General features: G+C 42.2%; 1 long non-coding RNA gene across 1 annotated transcript; it reads left to right on the top strand.

The window, feature by feature from the left end:
• The first annotated feature begins 7,233 nt into the window (after positions 1-7,233).
• On the top strand, positions 7,234-9,577 carry LOC143416446 (uncharacterized). Its single transcript, XR_013096814.1, has 3 exons — positions 7,234-7,467; positions 8,202-8,262; positions 8,748-9,577. It is a non-coding gene; the product is annotated as an uncharacterized LOC143416446 (long non-coding RNA).
• The last annotated feature ends 1,274 nt before the right edge of the window (positions 9,578-10,851 follow it).

Here is a 10,851-nt window from a genome sequence, read left to right as displayed (position 1 = left end):
AAGCCTCTGCAGCAGGTTGGTACAGGAGCAGGCACCAGAAGCAGGCCTGTGGAGCACTATGTCATCTGCTCGGCCTTGCTTCAGGATGCACTGTACAATTCGATAGCAAGACCTCATGGGTTACCACAAAAAAAACAGTGTCTTTCTGCCTCTGTCGTTCTCTTTGGTTTGTTTGAGCGCTTGTTTTTTAAATACACAGCAAGTGTCTCTCTCTCTCTCTCTCTGTCTGTCTCTCTGTCACACACACACACACACACACACACACACACACAGAAGCAGAGCAGCTGCTGTGCCACTGGGATTGAACAAGAGGTGCTCCCTCTGCTGGCTCAATGCGGTACAAAGTGTCAGAAGGTGTTATACCGGCGAAAATAACATCTTTCAATTGCATGTTTGGTCCACAGGATGGCGCCTAGCAAGCAAGTCCTGTACATTGCATATTAAAAGTTGTTGCAAGTGCACTCACATGTATTTTTTGTGTAAAAGAGACACACACACACACACACACACACACACACACACACGCTCAATGGAGTATAAAATAAAGACCGGGGCAGTTCTCTCACTGGAGTCTCTTAGAGTGGAGGCTGCCCTTGCTAGCAAGAAGTTCTGTGTGTTTCTCTTCTCTGAGTCTTTACTGAAGAAGTGTTTTATAACATTTTCCTTAACAACTGACATGTGTTTTTTGTGTAAAAGAGAGAGAGACACACACACACACACACACACACACACACACTCACACTCAGCGGCTCAGAGATGAGGGAAAAACAACAGAAATCAGGATAGATTTTAATGTCAGGAGATGCCCTGTGATGCTGGGGCCATTGTGTAAGATTGGAATGTGTACCAGTGGCTGGTGGGTGGTCCTTGAAGGTCCCGGGAGGAGGCGGCGAGGAGGCAGCGGGTGGCTGGGCTTGAGCTGTGGATCAGGGACGTCATTAATTCTGCCTGGTGCTGCGTGTGCCCTGTGCAGCTTGGATGTCTGCCGCTGACGCTCTGTGGTTCCTGTTCTGCTGATCTCCTGGTCCACACACGGCTTCAGGGTGCACTGTACAAGCGGAGAAGAAATGCATCATTGGTTACCAAAATAAAACAGTGTCTTTCTGCCTGTGTCATTCTGTTTGGTTTCTTTGAGCGTTTGTTTCTTAAATACACAGCAAGTGTCACTCTCTCTCTCTCTCTCTCTGTCACACACACACACACACACACACACACCCCAAAGCACACACACCAAAGCGCACACACACACACACACACACACACACACACACACACACAGACACTGTGAGGTCTGCAGTTCAAAATTTGAATCTCAGAGCTTGGTTTTTTTGTCTCCCTCCAGTGGACAAATGCAGGTATGATTAGGGTTGGTTAGGTTAGGTTAAGGGGATTTAGCCAGAGCTTGACGGAATAAAATGGAATAACTGGGAAAGTAAGTGTCGTAGAGGGATGAAAGTGGTGTCTACGTGGGGATTTTCTGCCGCTCCGCACGCGCTGGTGAAGACCCCATGTCGATAGCACCAACGGTTCTGGACTTGGTGTAAATGGGTCCAAATTTGACGGAATAAAAAGGTCAAAGTGGCAGATAGGAGTGTCCGATCGGGCCGATTCCACCACCACTGTACTCAGCAGGCCCTGCCGGGTCGTTAGACACGCAGCATGGCAGGGATCGGTGACATAACATGTAGCAGTTTCCCTTCACAGAAGCGTCTGCAGCAGGTGGGTGGAGGAGGAGGCAGCAGAACCAGGCCTTTGGAGCACTGTGTCATCTCCTGGTCCTGATGCTTTGAATCTCCCTCTCTGTCTGTCTGTCTGTCAGTCTGTCTGTCTGTCTGTCACACACACACACACACACACACACACACACACACACACACAGAAGCTGGTCAAGTGCTGTGCAACTGGGATTGCACCTGTCGTCCACAGGAGGGCGCCTAGCTGGGAAGTCCAGTACATTCCATATTAAAGTTGTTGCAAGTGCATTTTTTGTGTAAAAGACAGACACACACACACACACACACACACACACACACACACACACACACACAGTAAGGTCTGAAGTGCAAAATTTGAATTACATTCCTTTGTATCTCTCCCTCTCTCTCTCTCTCTCTCTCTCTCTGTCTCTCTCTCTCTCTGTCAACACACACACACACACACACTCACACACACCAAAGCACACAGACAGAAGCTGGTCACAACTGCTGTGCAACTGGGATTGAACCAGGGGGGCTCCCTCTGCTGGCTCAATGCGGTACAAAGTGTCAGAAGCTGTTAGATATCTGCTTTTGACAATCAATTGCACCTGTCATCCACAGGAGGGCGCCTAGCTGGGAAGTCCAGTACATTCCATATTAAAGTTGTTGCAAGTGCATTTTTTGTGTAAAAGACAGACACACAAACACACACACACACACACACACACACACACACACACACACACTGTAAGGTCTGAAGTGCAAAATTTGAATTACATTCCTTTGTATCTCTCCCTCTCTCTCTCTCTCTCTCTCTCTCTCTGTCTCTCTCTCTCTCTCTCTCTCTCTGTCAACACACACACACACACACACACACACACACACACACACACACACACACACACTGTAAGGTCTGAAGTGCAAAATTTGAATTACATTCCTTTGTATCTCTCCCTCTCTCTCTCTCTCTCTCTCTCTCTGTCTCTCTCTCTCTCTCTCTGTCAACACACACACACACACACACACACACACACACGCTCAATGGAGTATAAAATAAAGACCGGGGCAGTTCTCTCACTGGAGTCTCTTAGAGTGGAGGCTGCCCTTGCTAGCAAGAAGTTCTGTGTGTTTCTCTTCTCTGAGTCTTTACTGAAGAAGTGTTTTATAACATTTTCCTTAACAACTGACATGTGTTTTTTGTGTAAAAGAGAGAGAGACACACACACACACACACACACACTCACACTCACACTCAGCGGCTCAGAGATGAGGGAAAAACAACAGAAATCAGGATAGATTTTAATGTCAGGAGATGCCCTGTGATGCTGGGGCCATTGTGTAAGATTGGAATGTGTACCAGTGGCTGGTGGGTGGTCCTTGAAGGTCCCGGGAGGAGGCGGCGAGGAGGCAGCGGGTGGCTGGGCTTGAGCTGTGGATCAGGGACGTCATTAATTCTGCCTGGTGCTGCGTGTGCCCTGTGCAGCTTGGATGTCTGCCGCTGACGCTCTGTGGTTCCTGTTCTGCTGATCTCCTGGTCCACACACGGCTTCAGGGTGCACTGTACAAGCGGAGAAGAAATGCATCATTGGTTACCAAAATAAAACAGTGTCTTTCTGCCTCTGTCATTCTGTTTGGTTTCTTTGAGCGTTTGTTTCTTAAATACACAGCAAGTGTCACTCTCTCTCTCTCTCTCTCTGTCACACACACACACACACACACACACAGAAGCAGAGCAGCTGCTTTGCCACTGGGATTGAACAAGAGGTGCTCCCTCTGCTGGCTCAATGCGGTACAAAGTGTCAGAAGGTGTTATACCGGCGAAAATAACATCTTTCAATTGCATGTTTGGTCCACAGGATGGCGCCTAGCTGGCAAGTCCTGTACATTGCATATTAAAAGTTGTTGCAAGTGCACTCACATGTATTTTTTGTGTAAAAGAGACACACACACACACACACACACACACACACGCTCAATGGAGTATAAAATAAAGACCGGGGCAGTTCTCTCACTGGAGTCTCTTAGAGTGGAGGCTGCCCTTGCTAGCAAGAAGTTCTGTGTGTTTCTCTTCTCTGAGTCTTTACTGAAGAAGTGTTTTATAACATTTTCCTTAACAACTGACATGTGTTTTTTGTGTAAAAGAGAGAGAGACACACACACACACACACACACTCACACTCAGCGGCTCAGAGATGAGGGAAAAACAACAGAAATCAGGATAGATTTTAATGTCAGGAGATGCCCTGTGATGCTGGGGCCATTGTGTAAGATTGGAATGTGTACCAGTGGCTGGTGGGTGGTCCTTGAAGGTCCCGGGAGGAGGCGGCGAGGAGGCAGCGGGTGGCTGGGCTTGAGCTGTGGATCAGGGACGTCATTAATTCTGCCTGGTGCTGCGTGTGCCCTGTGCAGCTTGGATGTCTGCCGCTGACGCTCTGTGGTTCCTGTTCTGCTGATCTCCTGGTCCACACACGGCTTCAGGGTGCACTGTACAAGCGGAGAAGAAATGCATCATTGGTTACCAAAATAAAACAGTGTCTTTCTGCCTGTGTCATTCTGTTTGGTTTCTTTGAGCGTTTGTTTCTTAAATACACAGCAAGTGTCACTCTCTCTCTCTCTGTCACACACACACACACACACACACCAAAGCACACACACCAAAGCACACACACACACACACACACACACACACACACACACACACACACACACACTGTGTATCATCACTGATTTCTATAATCCACATAATCCAGATTCGATTTGGTGCAATTTTTACTCAGAAAGTGAGAGATCTTATAATTCTGATCATTTATCAGTACTGACACTAAACTTTATCAGAGATGTGACCATCACAGCACATGCCATTGTGTCAAAGTAACTGAGAATAAAAAAATAAAAAAATAAAAACATAAAGGAGATTTTCCTGGCATGGATTTTATAGCAGATAACCTTAAAAATATTCTGCAATTATACCTAATTTGAAAAAGTTTACATTTCTTCAGTATTAAACAGCAGAAATTAAGCTTTATTATCCGACGTCATTTACAAAGGAAAGAAAAGACAGCGGCCGCCAGCGCTGTAAACAACCGTAGACTGATGGGTAATAAGCGAATGAGTAATGCAGAAAACACATGTTTGAGATGGGAAACTTTTCTTGAAGTTTCTCTCACAGTTCACGCACAGCTGTGGGTTTTATCGTGTTGGAAGCAAAACAGCAAAAGTAAGAAGGAATTAAGGATGATATTAGCCCCCACGCCGACTAAGCTAATTCTGATGCGTCGGTCCGCTCTGTTTACGTTTTCGTGTGGAATGCGTTTCCTGCTCTCATTTGCTGGTTGTTGTTGAAATAGTTTTGTGAGCTTTAACCTGAGATTCTGGCGTTTCTGGTAAAACACATTTATATTCATTCAATTCAGGATTTAATGAATCGATATCGCTTCATTCAAGCTACTCACCCGTCTCTATCCACCTCCACGTCCAGCTCGACCACGGACAGAGGTCCCGCCCCGACTATCTCTGATTGGTTTAGACCACGAAGGGGAATGACGTGTGTCTGTTGTTGAACACATGGACGTCTGTCGCTTGGCGAGCGATCGGGTGGTTTAGCGAGTGTCAGCCTCTTAAGTTTAAGACAAGCCCGGCTGCTTTTTAAGCGACGCGGCGCTAGCTACCCAGCTAGCTCAGTACACAGGAACTACTTCCGGTAGTTATACAAAATAAAAGCGTCCCCCATTATAATCCGCTATAATGCCATACTTCCGCTGCGCGCGCCGTTGATATATACCTTGGCTTTACATTAATTGTGAGAAAACAAAACAAACAAATAACTCACCGTTGAGTCGATTGTGAGGTAGTGTAAAGACGAATGAATCGGCTGGGTTATTGCACGCTGTCAACTGGTCTGTAGTGTAGGATTTGTCGATATCTGACAAGTAGGCCAACCACAGGGACACAGCGGCCGCCTCCATTACTCCCGACATACCACTAGAGTGAGCCAGCACACCACAAATGAAGTTTTCTTGTTCTCCATTCATTTCAATGGGAAAAAACTTGCATTAAAATATTCATATTTAAAAAACTATAGAAGTAATAAACACCAAAAGTCATAGCAACTCATTCCAGCTCCAGCCGCACACAATGATATATCATATGTGAACCTTGTCTCAAAACTGTGGGGCGAGTTAAGGTCCAAAATAAACACCAAAAGTCATAGCAATTAGATGGAGTCATTGCTTTGGCAATGACTCCATCTAATGGTTAAATTTCTGAACTGCAGGCTCAGTAAGTAAGTAAGTAAGTAAGTAAGTAAACTTTATTTATTAAGCGCTTTTCACAGACAGACATTCACAAAGCAGCAGTGATGAGACGCAGGTCTTGCGTCCATGACTGCCCTCGCGAGTTAAAGACAGCTGCAGTGTTTGTGTTTTCTAACTCAGGTGTCTCAGCTGAAGAACTGCGGGGTGATTTTAAGAAATCCCCTGTCAATTGGTTATGAGCAAAAATTGTTTCTATAAAATAAAAATTAAAAAAACAAAAAAAACCCCAGTTTCAACCGTAACGTGAAGTACACATTTTATTATTTTTTTCCTTTTAGTGAAAGGAAACAGCCGTCGCCGGTATGCTAGTGCGCACGCTCCACCCCCTCCTACGCCTCTTTTCCCCCCTTCTTTTTGCTTTGTGAATAAACAGAAATGTGACTTTTGCTTCATAAACAGTTTGACAAACAAGTGGTGCCTGCAGGGTGTATATTCATGGTATAACCGGCATAAACACAGCCTCACTTCGTGTGTGATTGTGCAGGAAATACAACTGTGCGCTCAGCTTCGAAAAAGGACCGCATCTATCCATTTATCCTCATACCTCACCTCTATGTATGTGCTCTCTTTGAGCGCAGGTGCGGCTCTTTGCTGTGACACATCTCTAATGTAGTCTAGACGCTCCGGCGCCAGGGGTCATCGGGTGACACACACACACACACACAAACAACAAGTAACACAACATGGACCATGAACTCTGCGTGACTCAACTATACCAAGACAGTTCACCTATTACGAGCCTTTAAAGTAAGCTTATTGCTAAATAGTCTTGATATTTAATCAACAGGTAAGGTAACACCTGATTCTGTTCACATGGACGGAGTTTTTTCAGTGCTAAATAGTCTGCACATCCCGGCTCTTATTATTTATTTTGCTGCGTTATTTTGCAAAATTATCTAATCTAAAAATAAACTACATAAATGAGTGCGATGCAATATTTTGCTCTTGGTGTTTTCAGTCCTTTATGTCCATCTTATGTGTCCTTTTTTTCTGTTATCAATCAACCAACCGATCATTCGATTAAAGGCCTGTCAACGGGCTTCGTAAAGGTTCTTTTAAGGTCACCAGAAAGCTACATAAAGACTGCACCTGCACCAAAGTTCTTTTTTTTTTCTCTCTATCTCCGAACATTGTTGCATTTTAAAACCTTCTTCAGTGAGCTATAAATAGGTCACAAGTGAAACACTAAAGTGGCTAACCTTTCTGTGGAATTAAATAGATTTCTAAAAATGTGCCCATAGTGTCAGTACAGGATTGTGAACATCGCAACGCAAAGTTTTTGATTTCTCTCAAAACATATATTTCTTTTCATGTTGAACAGATAATATCTTTAATTTGAGTCAAAGTGATTTGCACTTGAACACGCCCACCAGAAATAGACCGGGACCCATTTTTATTCTGCATGGCTGCTGGAAACATCATGTCACATCTTTGATTAATTTCATCTGAAAATAAACGTAAGTAAAGCCAAGTGTGTTACAAAAGCTTTTATAATTTGTATTGCCAAAATCGCAGAAAATAACCCCATTTAAGCTGGGTCGACAGCCACCCCTAATTTTTGCATGATTGTAGCTGCTAGCTATAAGCTAGCTAGCTATCCTGCGCAACGTTAGAACTGGTTACCAGAAACCGACCATCACAGTCGGGAATAAAAGTTAGTATACTGGTAAAACACGGCTTTTTGCCTAACTAGCTAGCGTTACCACGATGCATCGGTGGTGGATAAAGCTAGCTAGCATAAGTTCATAGTTCATAACATTCATAGTATAACTCCGTGCTCCGCTTCGTTTGAATTTTTCTGGTGAGCTCGCGGTTTCTAGACACAAGCTTGTGTTTGTGCGCGCACGTTTGTCTCTCTTCATATAAATATCTGTGTGTTATGTGTGTGTACACCGAGGGCAAAAGATAATTATTAATGTGCATGATTTAGAGACAGAAATAACAAGCCAGCATATAAGATCAATGACATAAGACTAATTCCTTCAATTGACTTTCAGGCGCGGCTCGGAAAAATGTGCATTTTCTGAAGAAATTTTAATTTTAACAGCAAAAAATTGACCCTATGCCAAACTTAGTCGCTAATGGCTGGTCTGTAGACTGTTTGGTATGTCATGTTACGTATTTCTTGGTTTTTCTATGTAATGTGTTTTATAGAGAAGTAACATTATTCTTTTTTTCTGTATGCTTTCAGAACCACAGATCGCTCCATCCATTCCATGGCTGAAGCATACATTTTCATTTAATCTGAACAGGTATCATTTTGCATTTACACTGCACATCCTTTTTAAACATTTCATAATAATCTAGACTCTCCCTCATTATCCTCTCATTCACCTTGCTGATGTGTTGAGGACTTGATAAAAGAATACATGGTATGTCCATATCTGTTCTGTCTCTACATGAGATGCAGTCTCTTGATGTAAATTTGACAACTCTGCTATTAAATGCAGTGATTAATGTAGGACAGCAACGATTAATCAACTCATCAAGTTAATATCTTAGGGTTCTGTATTGTTTTCTTTTTTTTTCTTGGGCTTTGTGGAACATTTATGAAAATGTTCCACCATTGATTTAATTTAATGATTATGCAATTCACAATCTGATTAGTCAAATAATTGTTCTAATAGTCTGTGACCAAACAACTATCAAAATAGTAGTTTATTATGGTCAAAGATTTATCAGGTGTGCCAGACTTCAGTTCTTCACTTGTACATTTTGTTCCATATTTTACCTCAAGATATCCCAGAAAGATGAAGCTGAGGAAGAGCTGCAGAGTACCACCATGGCACTCTTCGTCTTCAGGGACAACTCAAGCCTCCTACATCAGCCTCGAGACATCGGGATAATCATTGATGGTGTGGAAGTCCTGAATGAGTTGCCTTCTGTGGCAGCTGGAGTGGCAATGGTCTTTGGACTCTGTTATGCTCTTAATATGGAATATCCACGAGGATTCAGGTTCACCTTTGAGGCTCTTCAAAAGATTATGATGGAGCTTGACTTTAACAAGATGACCTCTAAGATTCGCAAACTTAATTGTGAACTTAACACTGCACAGTAGTGTGTTTGCATGCATGTGTGCATGTGTATGTGCACATGCATGTGCATGTGTGCTTGGTTATTTTGCTTGGTTGGCCTGCAGTGGTATTCTACATTCAAAATTTATAAGAACACCCATTTGAAAGGGAGATTTAAGTTGATTTCATTGATACATGTGTAGATTTTTTTTTTTTACATTGTACAGGCACAGTGCACATATAAACATTTTTGAGTACTTGCAAATTGGTTTAAAAATAGTTTTTATAATGGTTTTATGCCAGTTTTAGACAGGTTGCAGGTTTTATACTGGTTTTCAAAAGATTGCAGGTTTTATACTGGTTTTCAAAAGATTGCAGGTTTTATAAAACAAACATTTCTCTAATCATTTCTGCTGTAGCACTAAATCTGTATATTACTAATCCTCTCTATTGATTATAGTTAAAATGGTTTGGAACAATAAATAATTTTGAAATAATTGGTTGGCCAACTGTCTTGTTTTTTATAGGAAATGCAGAGCATTTTTGAACTGAAATGAAATGTAAAAAATATAGTTTGAATATATGTAAATCAATTACCTGGCTTCAACACAAACATATTAGTTCATGTTAATTTGGTTCGATGTGAATACATTAGGTTGGTTAAATTTCAATATATTAGCTTGGTTCAATAATTAAAATATGGTTCTATGTAAAAAAATCAATTTGGATCAATGCAAAATTTAAAGTTTCAGTCAAGTCTAGTAATATTGTTTATATCAACATAAAAGTATCAGGTCATATCAAGTGACTCAATTTGGATTCTATAAAGCCAAATATTTTGGATGTGACAATTGGACATCATTTTTTTTAATTTGAATAGGGTTATTTTTTTTTACAGTGTAGTTTATTTCTCACAGTTTTTTAAAAATTCTCTTGCTTTATGGTTCTTAGCGCTGTTACCAGTCTTTGCATTTATCATCGTTTTTTCTCTTTTTTCTTTCATGTTACACAAACATGATTACATATTGCATATGAATCAAGGTTGCGCAGAGGTGGTTGCATTTCCCAGACAATCATGCAAAATATATACATTTCTTTTTTAAAAAATGACATGGTGCGACAGGACTGTAGCACAGTAATACAGCAACATCAGAGGCAAATTCCATTCAAGTTTTGCAAGCCTAGCTTTGAACTTTATTTAAATAAACGGCAGTGACTCGTTATGACAAGGATCATTCTTAATCTCACTCAAACCATGCTGAACGGCTCTAACCCAATTAGGAACATAGGGTTGTTTTTTTTGTTTTTTTTAAAAAGAAAAGAAAAACATAACTGAACACAACAGTATGTCAGTGCAGTGACTAATCAGGCAGTACAGTTTCAGGAACCGTTTTAACTGAGGCAGGATGGCATTTTGGTTTTTAAATGGGCATTTAAAACCTGAAATAATCCTAAAGGCTTAGACAAAAAGGTGACATTTGTTTTCGAAATTGAGGTGATGGGCATCTTAGTCGCTGTCACTCCTCTCTCCTCTCTGGAGCAGCCTCTTTCCACTGGAGGGCACGGGAACCTCATGCTTCACTGAGACCTTTGACTTGCTTTTGCTGTCCTTGTCAAGCAGCTCCAAACAGTCATTGATCTTCTTCAACATCTCGTAACGCTCACGCCCACGAACAGGGAGGAGAAAAACCTCCTTGTCGTCCCCCTCAGCACTGGAGGTACATTTGGACTTCTTTGTGGATGTGGTGTCAGGAGGTGGTGCGCTCTTTCGTTTTTTCGCCTCTTTGGTGCCGCTCTCCTTCTTCTGTTTATTGTCCTCCTGTAGCT

Source organism: Maylandia zebra, unplaced genomic scaffold, assembly GCF_041146795.1.
Source record: "Maylandia zebra isolate NMK-2024a unplaced genomic scaffold, Mzebra_GT3a scaffold36, whole genome shotgun sequence".
Classification (NCBI taxonomy): domain Eukaryota; kingdom Metazoa; phylum Chordata; class Actinopteri; order Cichliformes; family Cichlidae; genus Maylandia; species Maylandia zebra.
This window is presented reverse-complemented; position numbering and strand designations above follow the sequence as displayed.